At 35.8% G+C, this 20736-nt stretch overlaps 2 protein-coding genes across 19 annotated transcripts in view; one reads left to right on the forward strand and one right to left on the reverse strand.

Annotated features, from left to right (window-relative positions):
• The window catches only part of MESR6 (misexpression suppressor of ras 6), a 436905-nt gene that overhangs the window by 23465 nt on the left and 392704 nt on the right, over positions 1-20736 (reverse strand). The window lies entirely within an intron of this gene.
• Positions 1-20736, forward strand: part of LOC149030857 (uncharacterized) — a 124068-nt gene that overhangs the window by 2672 nt on the left and 100660 nt on the right. For 4 of the 7 annotated variants that reach the window (XR_016178275.1, XR_016178274.1, XR_016178277.1 and 1 more), the window contains exon 2: positions 61-13026. The gene's annotated coding sequence lies outside the window, so the exon portion shown is untranslated. The remainder of the gene's footprint in view (positions 1-60; positions 13027-20736) is intronic. The other 3 variants (XR_016178278.1, XR_016178280.1, XR_016178276.1) reach the window with 3 other exon arrangements.

Consider the following 20736-nt stretch of genomic DNA (forward strand, 5'->3'; position numbering starts at 1 on the left):
CAAAATCGTTAGTATCTCGGAGTTTTTTTCATATTTCTCAGTCACCTTTTCTTCTTCAAGATACGGCGTAATAGTCCCGTTGCTATCTGGAATTGTAATCGGAGGGTGGCACCATAGCTTCCTGCCGGTGTTCCAGAAAATTCACGTGGCATCGATATTTGATGATGCGATGGGTGGAGGGTACGTACATTCGACGAAGGTTAAGAAAGGGGAAAAATAACGATTATTTTTATTTTCTTCTTATTTGTTTTTATTATCAATGTAAAAGAACTTCAAGCTTATGATTCTCTTTAAAAAGTTACTATTCAATAATCAATGCGTTTTCATCAAGAACAAAAATATTTTACTCATAAATAATATGAAAATGTTTTAAACTGTATATTCTCTGAACGATTATAACATCATGGAAGTGGTAGAAATAAATGTTATGGATATCAAATTTGAAATCGCAGAGTAAACTTAGTATATACATATAGCTTTTAACTAAGCGTTACGAGAAGCTTTTCAGTTAACCACGAAACACGTGGCGCCTCGGCCTTGAAGTTTCAGCCCTTCTCGTTCTCGGTAATGGTGGGGTAATGTAATCGGAGTCGCCTAAGTACATTAACTGAGAGCCACGACGGGATATCCCGTTCCTTCGTGGACCACTCTAATTGTCCCTTGCGAGTAACTATAACCATGCCATGGCCCTTCAACTTTTTTTTCTCTCGCTTTTTATGTACACAACATTAATTTACGATCCGTCATTCAGCTAGTAAAAGCAAATATCGTGATACATATCATATTACCTTGAAAACAATCAATTGACGCCACATTTCGTATTCTTGTAAATGAAATTGTTCATGTAAATCTTAAGACAAATTTTCAAACAAAAATATGTATACCATGAAAGATATTATTTTCGGCATACGGAAGATACAAACGCATTTACCGAATAAAAGAATATTTTAAGCTTTCTACCAGTATTTAACTTGAGCGAATGGTCAAAGGAGTCAATGATGTGGTTAGACGATGACGCGACAAGGTGACCGTTCATTGAAATATAAAGGAAAGCATCATGGATAGAGGGAGACTATTCTGACGTGAGCCGAACCATGAATCGGGTTCAATATTCCGGAATTTAGAAGAATGGCCTCACGGTTTCTGGATTAGCTTGAGAGCAGTCCATCTGGAAGATCGTCTTCCTAAAGGACCGGTCACCCTTACTTTGCGTTCTTTGCTAATATGTCTAAAACTATGATGGTGTAAATGTCCAGAACGGACTTTACGAAGCGTAAGAAGATCGTTCGGTTCTTAGGTCGTAGATAAATAATATCAATTAAACTTATGGCCACAATTACCAATGATATTCATCAAAGAAACATGGAATTTTCCAATTTGATTAATAAGAGTGAAGAAGAATACAGAGAGTATCGATGATTCGGAATGTATATATCTTGATAACGATCGAGCTTGAGAATCGTGTAATCATTGTCGAAAAAAAAGAATCTCGATGAAGGTAGAAAAAAAAGGTATGTTCGAAGAGGCGATTGGTTAAGAGGAAGCCCGGTGTCGGTTGCGCGATTTCGCCTGCGGGCGACATGTGGAGTGAACAGCAGGTGATCTCGATAATGTACAAGTATGCCTGGACTGTGCTTGTATGCGGTACTGCATACAGAGTAACGCGTACTACGACCATTCTCGTATACCGAAAAGCAGCACCCACGTGGAACTGCCCCATCGTAGATTCGAAATTCAGAGAATAACGAGAAAGGAAGAGGAAGATCGATTAGTTACCCTATCGATTTCGTGTCTCACCAAGCTGGACGTTGCCGGACAGGGATGGTATCAAGACGACTCAACATTGTTTACGAAGCGTCGCTTCAACGACGATGAGCTAATGGTTTCAAAACATTAACTTAATTGTTCGTTGCGTCATACCTGTGTACTTGCGTTTCCTTTTACGACCAACTCGGTTTTCTTCCTTTTCTTTCTTTTTTTTTTAATTTCCTATCATATCATAATAAGAGCAGCATTTTAAAGGAAAACAATGATTCTGTATTTTCTTCTTTAGGATTTTTTTTATATTTATTTATTTTTATTATCTTTGGAATATTTGCGTTTTTTACTTTTCCTTTTTGTGGGTTTGAGTTACCTTTCTATTAACACCTTCTCACATTTATTTAAACTACTAGAGAAGTCGAACTTTCCGAATATGTGTAAACCTTTCATTTAAAAAATAACAACAACAACAAATATATATATATATATATATATGTTTGTAAGAACATACAAATATGTATCGATCTATGATACAGTGTTAAGTCGATTTTTTCTTGAAGAGCTGTCGGGTGTAAAAGAAATAAAGAGAGAATCCTCGAGTTCATGGAAATAGGAGTGCTATCGAGAAGAGAAAAGCAGCAAGAGGAAGAGGAAGAGAAAGAGAAAGAGAGAGAGAGAAAAGAGAGAGAGAGAGAAGTAGTAGGATGGAGAAAGAGGACCGAAGAGGGCTCTTTGCTTTCGCGAGTATTATCTTGTCAGCGCAGATAACGACACCTTGGCGTCGTTCTATAGCTCTCATCAATTATAAATCCCAGTCAGCTCTTACCGTTGATCACGATATCCCAATCCTACTCCGCAATCGCGGATGGAGATGTCTCGTTATCCCGCCTGTTCACCATTACAACGAGTAGCTACAATAAAAAATTTTCTTGTGGAAATGATACGAAGATAGGAAGGAAAGACATCTTCTTTTCTTTGAACCATATTTGTACTATCATATTAATGGACAATATTAGAATATAGTATTTTGTGAAATATTTTGAACTCATTTTTACATTTGACTGTTGATTATATTGAAAACTTTGAATTTGTAATTATAATTATGCCATTGATGTAGAAGACGTATCAGTTATGTCAATGCAGTCATGTTGTATGCCGGGATACCTACGTTATGGCGTAAGCATTATGTAAATCCAGGAGCTGTCAACCCTTCTCCAGTTCTATGAGCCCGACTTTCGCTCGAGTATATTTCGTTGCCTGACTTCAGGCGCTAATGAAAATTCAACGCCTATTTTCGTTTCACCATAAGAATCTTTATCTTCTTTAAAATCATTACAACAATAAGATATTTTATTTGTGTTTTCTTGTTTACTCCACATTAGAAGCTAGTTTTAAGAAAAGTTTAAATCAGATTAGTTTTTTAAACTAATTTATAATGTACCTAATGATAAATACATTTTAGTTTTGGATATATCTTTACAAATATTATAAAAAATAATTATATATAATTATATTTTTCTAGCAACTATAGAATCTCTTGTTCAAAAAAGAATACTTGCAGTCAGGAAAAGTGGATTTCAGAAGGGTAAGTTTTATCTAAGGTTACGAACAATCGCCGCTAGGATCGCCATAATCGAAAAAAGTTACCCTTCAGAAAAGTATTCTACTACATCGATGCAATCAAGTTTCTAGGGGTTGATCTGTTTTATCGACCTTGCGGTGTTCTCATAATGGTGAGAGGTATCCTTTATGATCTCACCACCAGGTCGATCTGGCGTGTCGTGGAACAAAAAATAACAACCTACTCTTTCATAATGAAAACATTCGTATGAAAACTCTGCGAAGAAAAAGTATTCTGATAGAAAAAAGAAAATCACGATTTATATTTGTCTATTTTTCTTTTAAGGGAGAGAGAGAAAAAGAGGGGTACTGAATTAAATTTTAATTACTTTGGAAAAAATTCGGTCTTCAGGTACGCTCCACTTTTCCCTTCAGTTTTTCCCTCCGCCTTGATTAAACTTTATGAGACGTTATTAACTTCTTCCACGCCTTCTCTTGACTTTTCCTTTTACATTCATACCAATGTAAAGGAACTATAGCTATTTAATATTGACAATATGAGGTTTCGATTTTTTCTTCGAGTTTTTACGAGGAATATCATTTATATTTTAACCCTTTGCCCTGAAGGCCTTTTTCGTTCCAGTAACTCGAGACGATTTTGGCTATACTAGGAAAGCATTTTACAAGTATTTTAAAATTATTTTTTCCTATGAAAAATAATGTCACCAATCTGATCATTTTTATATAAAATACAAAAGAATCTGTTAAATACTATACTCTATAAATACTTTTTGTATGATATTTTTGAAGAGAAAATTTTTTTAGAATGGAGGTGATTTGAAAAAATGAAACGCGGCGATAAAACGGCCACTATACTAAGTAGGAAGAGAAAAAGAGACAAACATATAGGATTGAGCCTGCGAGAGAATGAGACAGAATATAGCTATACAGTTTTTCCTATTCTCAGTCTCTGCTTCGTAGTCCCCACTCCTGACTACTAAGCTTTGTATATGTGTGTGTTTGTGTGCGACTGCATACTATGAAGCGTGGACTCATATCATCTCGATACTAAACCTGTATGTATGTAGGAGCGATATAAGGGTAGAAGAATAAACAGAGATAAGCGTGTAGGCGATAAAAGAATAAGGTACAAACGAACCGACGGTCGAAATAAAGAAAGAAGGTGTGTGGTTTGTCTATGTAAGTTGTGTAAGATGTGTGAGTCTGGAATGTTCTCGACGATACCGATGCTTTGTTTATTGCATCAGACCGGACGTTTTGGAAAATTCGAGATGTGCGGATAGATATAGATGAGCGAGTATTGAGTCGTCATGAGTAGTCCCCAGTCGCCAATCACCAGTCGTCATCAGTCGTTGTTCGTCGTCATTCATTTGAAAAGTTCAGTTGCGTATATCGGTTGTTATCAGAAGATTGTGAAGCCATTTCTTGTATCTTTTCTAATATCTATTTTAAATATATTTTATCAGTAGGATAAAACTGGGTGTACATTAACCTCGCGCCTGTACACTAAACACAATCCTACATATATATCTTATCTCTATAAAATTCCCTTGTCACAGTGTTTGTTATTCTTATTCTCCGAAACGACTTGACCGATTTATATGAAATTTTTTGTGTATATTCGGTAGGTATGAGAATAGTTTTTCGTATATTTCTTATACCCCTGAGTGATAAGGGTGACCCACCATAATTATTTTTCCTTTAAAAGGATATTAAGAAAAAAGAGAAAAAAAGACAAATGTTATGTGCCTATATTCAGACAATGTAAAATTATACGATGCGAAGTAAGTGGTGATCTTATGTTACCGCTCATGCGCAGTTGGTTCGATATTAAGAAAAAAGAGAAAAAGAAGACAAATGTTATGTGCGTAGATTCAGATCTATCTATATATTTATTAGCCAGAGCAACGCGTGGCCGGGGCACCCCTAGTATATATATATATATATTTGTTTCTATTCATGGCTATCACATTCGGCATGCTATCTTAATTGATATAATTTGAAAAATGGTAGTTTTTGTTAGCTACTCCAATCCCAAGATCATACCGGTGCCCTTTGATATATATGGTAACAATATTATAATAATTAAATCCTACAATTATCTTACTCTTGATACTCTGCATTCGTCTCATTCTTTTGAAACTTAGTTTTTTGAAGGTTTCACTTCTAACACGTGTGATTTGTTTCATTATTAATTTCTTAAGTATGGCTGAATGTTGCGAGGGGCTGTTTCTCTGTACGGCAGGGTTCAACGAGAATTATGTGTAAACGATAAAACTACGATGTGTGACAAATAATGTTGAGAAGAAATGGCTGTTCTTTATGCGAGTACATTTTAATGAAGTTTTTCATGATTAAATTGTAATTTTTCTCAAAGAAATGATACACATATACTTTAACTTAGACAATTTGCTTTAATAATTAATAATAAAATTAAGTATAATATATTATAAAAGATGTTATCTGCGAAAGTCACTATAGTGGCACGTTGTACTGGAAGATGGTATCCACGAAAGCCATTATAGTGGTGCATAATGCCTAAAAGGTGAAAATTCGAATTTTGCACTTTGAGTGAACGCCTCCCGGGCGCCGCAGCAGCGCTGCTCGAGTGGTAGCATCCAAATAGCAGGGCTCAAGGGTAAAGGGTTAATTTTTAACAATAAATTCTATTATTTTATTCGATATATCTTACCAATGAGTTTAGATTACTTATTTTAATTTTGATCAGAGCAAACATAACAGCATATTTTTAATGAAAATTGTACGTATAAGATGATTTTGAAAATCCAATCTTGCGCACGCGTAAGCGCAAGCGCAAATTTAAAGATATTTTTTTGACATATGTAAGTAACGTAACGTAAACTCCTTCTTACTGTGACGAAAACGATATATAAAGGCGGGAGAGTCGAAATATCTCAAGCGTATAATAAAGTACCGAGAAAAATGTCGAAACTTGAAACCGAGACGAAGCTGCGAGGTATATAATGTACGAGTATCATACGTCACAATCAACTGCACGCGGCGCCAAACGCTTATTTCTCCGATAGCGCCGGCGCCCTCTGAAATTACAGCAACGTTGACTTACTACGCTTGCGAAAGGACAATCTGACGCAGCTTAAACTCGGTTTCAGCCGGGTCGCCACGTTGTACATAGATTATTTTTTCGCGTGTGTACACGCTCCAAATGTTATACTCACGGATGTCAGGTAAATTTTAATAGATGAAATTTATTTACCTCGTAGCATCTCGCCAAATTTCTTGCAAATTGATTTTCTTGAACACGCTTGAGAGCTCTATGGTAAATTAATTTCTTTGAATTAGTTTTTCCTCGAACATAGGTAGACCGTCTTTCGTTATTCCCTAACATAAATGGGATTAAAATATGTAAAGGGAAAATGTTGGTCCAGCGAGCTCATTCTAACGTACAATATAATGCAAACTATGGTATTATCTTGGTAAACTATCGAATATATCAAATACCATATGCTAATAATTCACGCATGGGTCGGTATAAAAAATGGAAACAGGGTTTCGGTTAGGATAAACGTATCCTATCCTGCGCATTATCCTCGCAAGGACGAATAAGGGCAGGATCGTATTATGCTATGCGTTTCTTTTCTCTTATACATATTATTCTGAACATTTAAGAGAGAAAGAGGGAATGAGAGAGGATAAGAAAGGGGGAACACGTCAGGTAGATATTTTAAGCGGCTCTGAGAAAAATGAGAGCTAGAGGAGATAGGGTTGCGTTACGATGCCTTTCCACACGTATTGCGAGTTGAGAAGCATCTCCGCGATATTATGGCTGTCCGATCGAATCGATCGTCGGCTCGTTTAACTGGATTTTCGATATACAAAAGCAAACTTGCGGTAGGAATGGGGTTAAATAAACGTTATCGTGTGTATGTGTGATGCTAGATCGCAAATTGTAATTTTCTTTTTTCCCTAACGAAGACATCGTAATCTAACTCATAAAAGGTATTACGATTTTTCAATAATTTTGTATAAAATAATAATTATTTATTTGTATTTCTTTGATGATTACAAATTAAAAGTTTATATTGTACTATTTATTATGTCAAAATATAACAAAGAATTTCATGCAAAACTTTCGACTGTTATTGTCCACTCGAATAAGTTTGCATATTTGTAGGATGTTTCAAAGATTAAAGCGTATCGAAAGACACGAAACGAAATTTGGACAGAGTATCGTCCTGTGTCGACATACGCATGGGATTAAAAATCCAATTTGCTTTTGAAAAAGGAAAAAGCAACGAACGAGGTCAGTGGTGTAGGAATGGCCATTGGCTTTGAACGACGCCGTTCGTTGATTGATCCAGGCCCAACTCGAAACCCATCAATTGGTCGAATTCATCCCCCTTGAATAGGCGGGGTGGGCGCATTTCAGCTTCCACCCTCCGCGTGCGAGGGTGCGTTTGTCATCAAACGGCTCGGCCATGCTTGAAATTTTGGCTGATACAGCCATGGAATATCGATATTTCCTCCTGGCGTTCCTGGATTCTTTAAGGGTAATATCAAAGAACAGACTATTGCTAAAAATTGTATCACTTAATGTTTCTTCTATTCATGACGAAAATACGGATAATATTTTTATCTTTTTCAATAAGATATCGCTTTGTAAAAACATTTTAAATGTTATTTTCATTTCAAAATCTATATACCGTTGTTGAAATATTCAAATGTAATTGATCGATCGGGGACATTTTTCTTAGTGTTACTATTCCGTTCTATATATTCTGTATATATTATATAACCTTTCGTTTGCTTTACGATCAGTAAGAGGGAGGTTCCCGTGAAATTGGGCTTGTGCGGTGTCGAAGGAAGAAAATAATGTGGGACCACAATGAAGTCTACCGAAAGAATCGAGTCTTAAGTACGTTGCTCGCACTGATACGCTCTGCTACGAAACGAGGTGAGACTTGAGCTTGACGCTACGCGGCTTAGAGCTTTGCTAACTTACCATTCCATTCGAGAAATAAATCTTCGGCCTGGAGCTCTACATCACCGCGCTTGGCAAGCAATTTGGGCACCGGCGATAATTCATACGTTCATCGATAGTCTCTCGTCTCATACATACATATATCTTATCGCAACTGAAAGGGAAAGTTATACAAGCGATTAAAGAAGACTACGTAAATTGAATTTCGAGAATGTCTATAATTGAATAGGGGATCGATAAACAAGCGCACTGTTTGTACTATATATAAATAAAAATGTGACGACTTGAGGGTAAAAAATAAAATAGTGTTCTGCAGTGACGGTATTAGGTAGTTTCATTTTGCGATTAGCTCGGATCTATTTCGCTTTCAGAGGAGAATTACGTGCTTATACCGGAAAAGGAATCGTACGTTACGTAAGCATATCCTTCTTCCTTACATAAGAGACCGATGGTACATCGTAGTCGTACGTCTTTGCATATAATTAGAATACCATTGAATCGACCCCCATTGGAGGCCTTTTCATCGTGAAAAAGCAGGATGAAACCAGTGGGGTAGGATTGCTAGCATCCGAGAGGGAGGGAAGTTTCCTTTTCCTCTTCTATCTTTCTTTCTCTCTTTCTTTTTCTCTTTCTTGTTTTTTTCCTGATGCACACATAAAAAGAGGTCTCTCCTTCTCTAAGGGAAAGGGTTGAGGGCTCCTTCCTGGTCTCACAGGTACACGTCAGTGACATGTAGGATCCTGTGCGAAAGGATCCAGGGCTGTATCATTGAACTTTTTATTCCTTTTGCTGTGGATTATTATAGCTAGAAAAAATACTTTCATCTTGTTCAATACTGAATCTTTCGATTACAGTGCAACTTGTTAGAGATTTTGTCCGCAAGTTCATCTCATGATTTAATAAACGCATATCGATGAAATTAATTTTTTATCATTTTATTCCGTTTACGTATTAGAAGGGTAAAAAAGGAAAAATAAGAGAATCGATATACGTTCCTACGGAAGCAACCCTTTTCTTTTTGGGCCCTTCCTTCCTTCTTTCTTTCTTTCTTTCTTTCTTTCTTTCTTTCTTGAAAATCCGAATAAATTATGCATGCAGGTAGTCCGGTATTGTACGATCATTCACCTCAGCGGGGCCCGATGATAAATTATTGCACATTGAGAAATTCGAGGACTAACGAGGGTTCCAAATTTGAATATCCTTCCTCGCGCTTTTCATTCTCACGACTCGCTCCTTTTTCCTCTCAATCATTTTCATCTACCCTCATTCTCTTTCCCTTTCTCTATCTCTCTCTCTCTCTTTCTTCGATGCAATTTTGACAATCTTGTGGTATACCTGAGAAGGCCGCGAGTGTACAATGACTCTCTGATTTGATTTATCGAACGATTTCTCTCGCATGTTACCGCTTACATACGTTATTACGAATCACTGACTCGAGAAACGACGAAGTCAGAGCAAAACCTAAATTATCGCATTCTTATTAATCGTAATGTGTCTTTTTTACTTTATAAAAGGAATGATTTATTCTTCATAATTGTTATTATCGTTAAAACATATTACAATAAAAACAACTTTTACATAATACAGGAAAAAGGCAATGAAATTTGCTCTTTTTTAAATTGTTTATATAAATATAAAAAAAAACATGACCTAGCATATATCGTCGTGCTCGATAATTCGTATAAAAGTACGACGTGTTTCTGGGTCACCGATATGAACCCACCTATCGTAATATAAAGCGTGCTCTCGCATAAACAATTCAAGACCAGTTTGGTGGTCAATGCTTGTGGTCGTAAAAAGAGTAGTTGTAGTAGTAGTAGTAGTGGTAACTGTGAGGGAAGTTACGATGGCTGCCGTTTACCAACGGAATACCCCTATCACGATAGAAAAAGCTAATGAGCTTCCTCGTTCATCCCCACTATCGAAGTCTCTTTCTTTTCTTTCCACTCAATGTTAGCGAAGAGAAAGGGAAAAAGGAAAAGGAGAGAAAGGGAATACCCCACGCGAGTGATTTGCATATACGACCAGCCGGCTGCACGACGTGACTCAGTTTCATCGGCGAGGGGTTAAGTCGAGTCGTCCCTCTGCTTTAATGAACTATCGTTCAAGATGTGTCGTTTTCTGTGCTTTTTATTCCTCTCTCTTTCTTCTTTGTTTCTCTCTCTCTCTCTCTTTCTCTTTTTTCTCTTATTTTCTCTTTTATCTCTTTCTTTTTCGCTATTGTAAAAGAAGGAATGGTATGAGTCGTATAATACAGGCCAACTGAATAAAAAACAGATCTAAAGGTTTTCTCAGAGGACGTACTTGGAATACTTTCTATTTATGTTGTGGTCTCCTTCTTTTTCCTAAAAGAGTATAAGCAGTGAATTATCTTAATTTGACGAATGTCATTTTTTGTGTATAATGTTTTCAATAATAAGAGGAAAATAATTTAAAATAAACATATGATCATATTCAATGTGGTTTTAGACTCGAAGAGAGGAATATCGAATATTTTGAAAGAAATGTGCTATTTGGGAACGGTTGATTCGACAATATATAATAATTACGGTACGTATTATTGGGATGTTAAACAAATTCAGATTTTTTGTTAATAACTGTTTCGATCATGGAAATAAAATTCGAAAGACGTCATTAAAGTTCACGAAATTCTACGAGAAATATTTTTTTTGAAAAAGAATTATTTGAAATCTACATAAACAAAATATCAAAGATGATCTTATTTTTTATTCATTAACTAATATTTTATTTTATAAGAAACACTTCACAGCGATGTAAATTACGCAGATGATAATCGCATTGTTTTAAAAGATACACTCGTTTCCTCTCGTGTCGATATTAACATGTCACAAAAAATATATTCTGTTTTCTTCAATCGAATTTTTACTTTCACGCGACATATCCGAGCAAGGAGCACTTGGTGGCGTTTTATTAATTACTGATAGAAGTTAAACGAAGGAGAGACTCGTTTAGGCGGATGGAGTCGACGTGTCGCAGCCATGTTGACGCCTGCGTGCCAGCCATTCAAGGCAGGAGTTGCCTCGAGGGCGTCGCGTCCTACGCGGGGGTTGGAAAAGGGTGAGTTTCAGCGCGCAGGACACGTTTCTCAGAAAAAGTATTGACGAGAAACTCGGAAAAATACAAATTCGAAATTTTCCTTAGTCGACGTATTTCTTTATATTTGTCTTTTTATCTATCTTAGATATAATAAATAATCCGTTTATTACACCTATTTATTTTTCATTTAACAACGTATACTTGTTTATAAGGATTGTAAATAAGTTTGGAAAATTATCTAAAAGATTATCGACAAATAAATTTGATTTAATATTTTATTTTCCTTTTATCGAATTATGTTGCATCGATCGGAAATATATTTTTCTACGTGTTTCTTTGCTAAGAATTACAACATTACTCATATAACGTACGTACGTTTTGAATTTCGACAGACTCGCGCGTGTATGATAAAGGAGTGAAATATAGCGCAACTACGAGACGTGGAAGAATTGAAAGTATTTGACGAAATATACTGTCTAACCGAAGACGGATTGAATCTAGCGGAGGATATTCACGCATACACGGATAACATATTAAACAAGCTTGTGTATATATGTAAGCGCATAGATACATATATCTATATATATAATATGTGTACATATATACATGCATATATATATATATATATACATATACATCTGCATATATGTACATAGGCAGATAGGACGCAGACGCTGGCGTCGCGACGTTCGACGGTACAGTTCCCGTTGGACGGTCCTTCGAGATGGCAGGATTCGTTTCTAGATTCTCTCTCAGTCCTTCCTACGCCCTCGTCCTGGCACCAACGTTCTTTCCCTTATCTATTTTCGGGAAGACCAAGTTTCAAAAGAATGAACTTTCGCGCTAAGTTGATTTTTGCATTAGACTCGTGATGTCTATCAAATAGTCGTGAAAAGAAACATTAAGGAATATTATTTTTTATTATGATGTCACAATTTTTCATTTTTTTTTTCTTTTTTCTTTTTTGACGTGTGTATCCCGTATAGTGACAATTCTTCAAATTACACTTATATTTTACAATTTCTTTCTTTTTATGAATTATGTATTTTTCTCTTTTTTTTCTTTTTAAATTAGATTGCTTAAAGTTTTACAATGAATTTTATATTAGATCTCTTTAAAAATTTTCTTTGATAATAATAAGAAAATTATTGTATGTAAAAAAGTGTTTTTTTTTTCTTCTTTACAAGCAAAAGAGCTAGCGCGCCAAATATCTCCGAAGAGAGTCAACAGCTGATTGTTTCCCTTCCGTGGCGCTGCGTCGTGTCTTCGTTTTGAGTTAATTACGTCACTAGATACCACCCCATCATGCTCGACCTTCCCCGTACTCTTAATAACTCGTTCTCCCACTATCTGCTCTTCTTACCCGTTTCATTTTCACTTTCTTTTCATTGCTCTTTCTGTTTCTGAGCTTTTACTCAAGTTTCGTTTGTCTTTCTCTCTCTCCCTCCCTCTCTCTTTCTCTCTCCGTTTCTATTTTTTTCCGTTATCATCTCCTTTTTTTCACGTTATCCTTTGATTGTTCTCTCATATAGTTTACATTTACTTCATGTATTTAATATATTTTAACGAATGATTCTTTCGTGTTCGATCATCTCAGCGTATTACGAAGAAAACTCGACGATTTTTCAAGATCTTCAGAAGATATCATAAAACGATACGTTATCTGAGTAAGTACTTTTTCAAGTTTTATAATTTAATTATATTTGTTTAAATTTTCTTGTTTTAATGATGAAAAGATCTCATTGTATAAATCATGTATTCCCATAAAGCTACATTGAATTTTATAAAGAATTTATTGGAGAAATTTTGTCAATGCTTGATTCTGACAAATGTACGTTACATTAAAGAGGACAAATCGAAATATTATATTTGTAGAGGAATAATGAATAGAATTTTCTTTGGGGGCAGAGCGAAGGAGAGAGTACCAGAAACTTGATAAACGAATTATGGTTTACTTCGGACGGAAACGGAACGCTTAATTTAAAAAAACCGAGAGAAAATCTAAAGAAAAATCCGATGTGCCGTAAATCACAGTGCATTCTTCGTTTTTGATTTCTAAAAAAAAATAAATAGTCGCGATTAGTGTGATTATTTTCAAAAGGATACTAAATATAATACCTCGTTGAGATTTGGCTGAAATAAATGACAAAAATAAAATTGAAATAAAACAAATAATAATAATTAAATATAATTCGTCAAATACACAATTAAAAATCACAAATAGAAAACAACGTTTGAAGAATGGATCAAGACATACGTTGTTTTTTTTATATCATTTTAAAATTTTTCACCAATGTTATATTAACTATTTAGTTATTGTCACGAAATGTTTGTCACAGAAACGTCAGTCTTCAACGAGATATCGTAGTAAACTGACAGAACGATTTAGGTAACGGAAAGTCGCGAGGTCGTTTTGCCGTCTGTCCGAAGCGAAAGGTGGGGAGGAAGACACCGGTTGCACTCATCAACCCTTCCCTCTCTTACTCTCTCTCTTTCTCACTTACTTACTCTCTTTCTCCCTTCTTCTTCTCATTCTCTTTTTGCTCGGTCTACATCAACTCCCCACTCTTTCGAGAAAAACTCGGCATAATTTGCACTGGTAATTGAACTTCTAACAAAGTTCAATTAGAAAAAATGCGATTAATTACCTGGTAATATATAATGTATATATTAATGTATATACTTTGTGAAATCCGTTAATTCGCGAAATAAATAGTAAAACCCTGAAATAACTATACTGATCTATTTAAAATATAAAAGAAGGCAAAATTACATACTTTAAACAATTATAAGTAATATATGTATTTACGTGAGAGATGAGTAGATAAAGTAAGAGATTAAAACTCGATACAAAAATAAGAAAAATATTCTTCGATTTCGTTTCAAAATCTGGCTATACTGCATTGTTATTAATTCGGAGAGAGAAAATATGTGGCTCTTCGTTTTTAGAACTTCCAACGTAAGGTTATCTAATTTCTAGATTGAGTTTTTTCACTGACTTAAGAGATTAAATTTCATTTCCTTTGAAAGTTTGATATACATATATGATATGTATAGTCTCGTTATTTTCTAAAATTATTAGTTATAGTATATAATAAAATTCTTTTTATATGAGCTTTACTACAAAAGTATATGTTAGTTATTTCGGATAAAACCTAGGGTTACCATAATGTAACTAAAATATACAATTTAACACTGACATATACACGTATAACAAAAATGAATACAAATAACATAATTGTTATGAAATATTTTTGAGAGTTTCTTTCATGTAAAATAATAAAGAAAGAATAAAAAACCTTCAAGTTGTTTCTTCGAAGATCTCACGCTTACTTTTGAAGAGAAGGGTTAAGATGAAATATAGTCTCTCTACAGAGAAAATTTTCCCGATCCTTAGTCTGTTCGGATATCTCTCGAAGGTTCCCTTCTCCGTTTGCTCTAACCTTTTGGTCGGGCTACGGTATGGCGAGCGGGCGGGATTCACCCTACGAGGCACCCCGTTGTCGTTCTCTTTGTATATCCGCTCGAATAATGAATTATATTTTTCTCTTCCAGCGAAGCATAGATTATAATATTTTTTAGTATCTATAAAAACCGTGTGGAAGAGCCGTTGGTATGCCCTGATGTTTTTCTGTCCCTTTTTCTTTTCGTAGATCAGACAGGAAGGTATGAAAGAAAGAAAGAGAGAAAGAAAGAGAGAGAGAGAGAGAGAGAGAAATAGACGATAAAAGAAGGGGCTGGAAAAAAGGGTGTCTAACGCGAGATCCTCACATAAATAATCAGGGCGAGTCTCTACCTGGCTGGCGCGGCTTTGCATACACGCTAACTAACTCCAGCTTTGAGAGACATACAGGGACACGACATATGCAGTGGGTTGACCCTATCTGTGTTTAATGACCCGCCAATAGGTCGTACTTTCCACGGACTTCCTTTCTCCTTTCTCTTTATCTTTTATTTTTACTTTTTTTTTTATTTTTTCCCCACTTTCCGCAAGGCGCGCGTTCCCGGGACTAAAGAGTTATCGTCGAGTTCCACGATACAAAGATATGGTATAATATATCCTATGTAGATTTTATCGAAAAAAAGTCAAATAAAAGATTAGGATATCATTCAGTAACGAAGATACCAAAATCGAACGTCCATCGAATGGTTGGAACTAATACATATGATGGCGAATAAACTTGAGTCTAGAGAATATCGAATGAAGAAGGCTTTTTTCGTAAGTAAGCGTTTTACTTGGCAGCCCGTTCCACACATGGTGCCACGAAGAACCCCTTTCGCCGGTATTTTCGTTCTCCGTCTGTGCCAGGTTAAAGCAATGTTTTAGATCTTATCCCTGAAATTATACGTCTATCTGCTTGTCTGCTCCTACTCCAGGACCCTCAGGACGTTGGCACGCAGTATCAAACGCTAATCGCATGCCACGTCCTTTTCTTTTCCCTTATTCTCTTCCGTTCTGCCTTGCTTTACGTTTTTCTTCTTTTTTTTTCATTCTTTTTCTCATCCTGTGGGATAATTCCAAGGACACGTCTATCTTCACGTCTCATTCAAGATGACAAGTATCTAGAGATTAGGTTTAAGGAAATGTTTCTTTTTCTCTTTTTTTTCTTAATACCTTATATGTCAATTTTTAACGTTTAAATGTCAGGTAACGAGATAAAAGTTAAATTTGGAACTAATATAAACAAAGTTGTTCCAAAGATCTACTTTCATAATCCGAGTCATGTCGATTAGTGGCCGTAACTTAGGTGAAACGTTTGAGATTAATAGTGACACTCGAGGCGCAAGCGCAACGATCACGCGGGACTAAGTTGGTCCTATCTTTTGCTTCAGCGTTATTATGCAACAAGTTGCTTTAGCCGCCCTCTTCACTCGCTTTTAGCCATCGGTTACCCGCGGTTATTAAGGATGTCGTTTTCATTGGGCTAGTATGTATATAATACTATCCACATTTGTTGAGTATTTTATCTCGTTTTTAAAGACGATAGTTGATTACAAATTTCTCTTAACGTTTTTGCATTAAAATCGTACTTTCGCTTGGATGATAATTTGTAAGTATAATACTAGAACTTAAATTTACTAAATATAATCAGAATTATTAAAACAAGATAAATATTGAGACACTTTATGAAGTTTAAAAATAAAAATGTTAACATATTTGTTAGGACATGTGGATTCCGAGATTTTTAAATCTTTTTATTCTATAGATATCTAAACTTTCATAAAATAGAATTCTTAAATCGTCCGTAAAAAATAGATATTGGCATACATAAGAGAAAAGTTGTACGGTCGATTAAGAACGCTACAAAGAGGAGGGTAGATTTTTGATTTATATTTCCAATTCAACCCTTTCTTGCGTTAGCATATTGAATATGCTCTCAACGTGATCGTATGCATTTTACGGGATTTTTCATATTCCAGCTGGGTGAAGCGTTATTTTAACACGTTCGAAACGCGTGACGCGCGTGCTTAGGGCCTCTAATAAATTTCTACGATCAACATGGAATCGCTCTTATGCTCCGACATGCATATTTGGGAAGGGGTCAAATCGAGCGAAAGGTGGATCTTCGAAAGGTTCGAAACCTTACAAAGAGCTTAACTGTCCGTTAGGGAAGAGAGAAGCTAGTTGCGACTACCTGATGGCTGAAGTGGTGCAAATATTTAACGCGATAAGTGCGGCCCCTTTTTCTCTAACGTACAATGCGGTATAACAAGCGTTTGTTTGTTTAACTACGATGATACGACTACTTTCGAGTGTTTGATAAAGGATAAAAACCAACTGGCGGATCAGAAAATAAACTTATGCTAAAAAGACACAACGAACCCTTTAAGAAAAAATTCGTCTAATTTTATAACGTATTTAAAAATTAAATTAGTTATTTTTAAAAACGAAAATCACACTTACATATACATATAGTTATCTATTATTTATAATTGAGAGAAAAATGGAATAATATTATAGTTGTATAGATTATTGATATATACCATATATATAAGAGCAAAAGAAAATATAATATTGAATTTGTACGGTGTATTCTATCAATACTAATCTAATGCCTAACGATCTCACGAGAAATCTTTCCATACCGTATACAAGTCTGCCTATTTCCTTTTTAAGGACGAAATGAGTAGGATTCGTAGATACTACAGATTATTATTGATATATACCTACATATTCGTATGTGTATATATTCATATATTCATATACTCAATAACATGTATTGGTAGGAATATGTAAAAGTCGCACACTCGTGTGCACATAAAAGCCAAAGTTCTCACATGTGCGCATCACTCTTGCGAATATATGTATTACGTACGTTGTTCAATTTCACGACGTCTAGCTTCAATTCAGTTGGCGGATTTTCCACCATTACTCGAGCATGTTTCCTCCTCTCTCTCTCTTTCTCCTTTTTCTTCTTTTTTATCTCTCTTTCTCTCTTTCTTTCTTTCTTCCTCCGTTCGTTCACTTGCTTCTGCTCCTTGCCGGTTTCAGTGACGGTGCAACACTTTCTGCAGGAAGACAAATTGGAAATATCTCCTCGTGAAATACAGTAGTAGTGCAGGCTTCGACTCACTGAAATATATCTATGTATCTACATACATAAATATATATGTATATATGTATATATGAGAACGACAAGGGTATATCCATTCGTACCAACTCGTTATTAAATATCCATCCACTATGTACATAGAAAGCTAAAAACGACCATCTACGAAAGTCGAGTTGAACTCGTGAACTCGAACTGAATGTATTAACTTAGTATTAACAATTTTTGTATTTTTTCATTTTATTTATTTTTTCAACTAAATCGGCTTATTTTTTTTTAGATTAATAATCATCATTTTAGAATATAGGGATTATACGGCGATCGTTTTTGAAAATTTTTTTTTTGCGCATAACAAAGATCGATAATAAAAAGCATCATTAGTATATAAAAGGAGGTTAGGATTAGAGCCTGGCGAGGTAAAGATTTGCCGGATTGGAAGAGAGAGAGTATGGTTTATGTTGCAAGGGTGGAACAAAGCATTTGAGACAGCACCATTAATAATCAGAAAGTAATATAATGGTGCATTAAGGGACAGTGTAGCTTTCGAAACCCATGTAAAAGATCCCGAGAGATACCCCATGGAATCGCTGTGAAAATGATTATACCAGTGGTAACGGCAGGTAGTCGGGTCGTAGGTCAATGTGCCTTTCTTTTTTTCTAGAAAGAGATTTTCTATGGTTTTCTAAATGTTGTTTTCATTATTTAAGATGGTTTTCGAAAACTTATTTTGTGAAATCTACGAATTGTGTAAGACCTGTTAAACGAAATAATGTCCATTTTATTATTGTATATCGTGTCCGTTATATTGATGCGATTAGAGGACAGGTTCACAAGAGAGTTCGGGTCCGTTTTCAAAGCGACCTCGAAACAAGACGTGGTTATCTCCAGCTCCAGTACGCTCAGGTAGCAAAATCTGAAGCATCGTTCCTGGGTAAAACCCCCTCTTCGAATGGAGCAAACACAATAGCGCATGGAAAAGAGGATGAGAAAGAGAGTGAGAGAGAGGGAGAGAGAAAGAGAGATAGAATGAGACAGAGAATGCACGCTACCTACTGAAATGTAGGTAGGTACAATGACACCAAATAGGCGGTTGATTGCACAATACTTGGATGTTTATCGACCCATCATCGATACGTACCTCTTCCTTGCTCGTCCTTTAGATGCATTCGTATATACATACATATGCAAGCATGTGCGCATAGAGTCAACAACTGAATGTTACACCCAATTTAAGGCAGCGAATGTGCAGAACCATTTCGATGCGCATTAGAAGGTGAAAGCTAACGGAGGATCTCATTTTCGACAATTTTATTCGAACGTCAATGAGCACGTATCTGATTCGACATTTTCTTTCTTTCTTTCACAGTAAATATCACGGAACAAAAATTCGATCGACCAGAAATATTCATAAATTTATTCTGCATATAAGAGGAAAATGATATTATAGTACATATTTTCACGTCGTTAAAATGGAGACATTTTTTTGGTAGATTTTAATTATGTTATTAAATCCTCGTTGCTAAACATTGTCCGACAAAGATAGGGATAAGTTATATTATCAAGCTTCTCTAGATAGCTGTGAATATTGAACGACTTAAGCTGCTTGACGGACATAGTTATTACAGGATTTTATTGCGCGGAGGTCGATACCATGAAAAAAAGAATTATAAAGAACCTTGAGTTTGAAATTTATCGGACTCTTTGTACCGATATATCTTTAGCAGACATTACATAAGAGAGAAATAAAAAGAGTTTACATACTATTAATAACCAGAACTATATGTAGATAAAAGCATTTATCTATAATATTTAACTTCGTACATCCATCGTATTAAGAAAACGATAGTCAAGAAACATTATCGAATTAATATCGCCGATAAGAGTTATCGAAAAACAAATCAACGTTCGTGTTGTAGTAAGCCGAAAAAACGAAAAAATTGGTGGAAGAGGGAGAAAGAGGTAAGAAAGAGAGAGTGTTCGGAAAGGATAGAAAAAGAGGGAAGGGAATAGAAGAAAAGAGAAGCAGCAGGGGGTGGGGAATTCGCGCAGGGTTTTGGGGTTGGTCGAGGGTGGTGTGAGTATGTGGGGGTTGAAAGGCGTTGCCTAGCAACCACCCCCGGCTCTTCGTAATGGCCGCCACACACGTCACACACATACTCCCCCCCCCTTCTCTTCCACCACTTTTTCTTTTTCTTCCTAGGAAATGCGCCCCTCCCCGCATAATACATATCCTGCACCCTACTACACGCTAGCCGTGCGCGCGGGAGGCCGGGGTAAATTCTTAAATTTTGCCCGAATTGAAAATTTCCATATCTTATTCCCGTGGCGCACAGAGCTCCTTGCAGTCGTCGTCATCGTCGTAGTCGTCGTCTTCTTCTTCTTCTTCCTCCACTTCTTCTCTGTCGTCTTTTACGTTGAGGATGACGACACGCGACAGCTGCAATCGAATCGAAAAATTTCTCCAAGTATTCTATTTCTTTCTCTCTCTCTCTTCTTTCTCTTTTTATTTCTTTCTTTTCCTTTTATCCAATTTCAAGTACATACATCTTTCTATCTATTTTTTTATTCTTTCAATATAAAAATGAAAATGACATTTTCTTATATTATTTTGAGTCCATTTATTTATTTTAATTTCTCTCTCTCTCTCTCTCTCTCTTCTGCTAATCTTAGAAAAGTTCATACGAAAAATAAGAAATGGAAGAGAGGAAAAATCGTAATGGCCGAAAGTGATCGGAAAGTTGATCGAATTCTTGGATAACGTACAATATCCGGAAGTAGAAAGCACAAGTCCTTTAATCGGACGCTGAGGCACGTGTTCGCGGTGGC

This window comes from Polistes dominula, unplaced genomic scaffold, assembly GCF_049000335.1.
Source record: "Polistes dominula isolate Pdom_NZ unplaced genomic scaffold, Pdom_raw_medaka contig_24, whole genome shotgun sequence".
Taxonomy (NCBI): domain Eukaryota; kingdom Metazoa; phylum Arthropoda; class Insecta; order Hymenoptera; family Vespidae; genus Polistes; species Polistes dominula.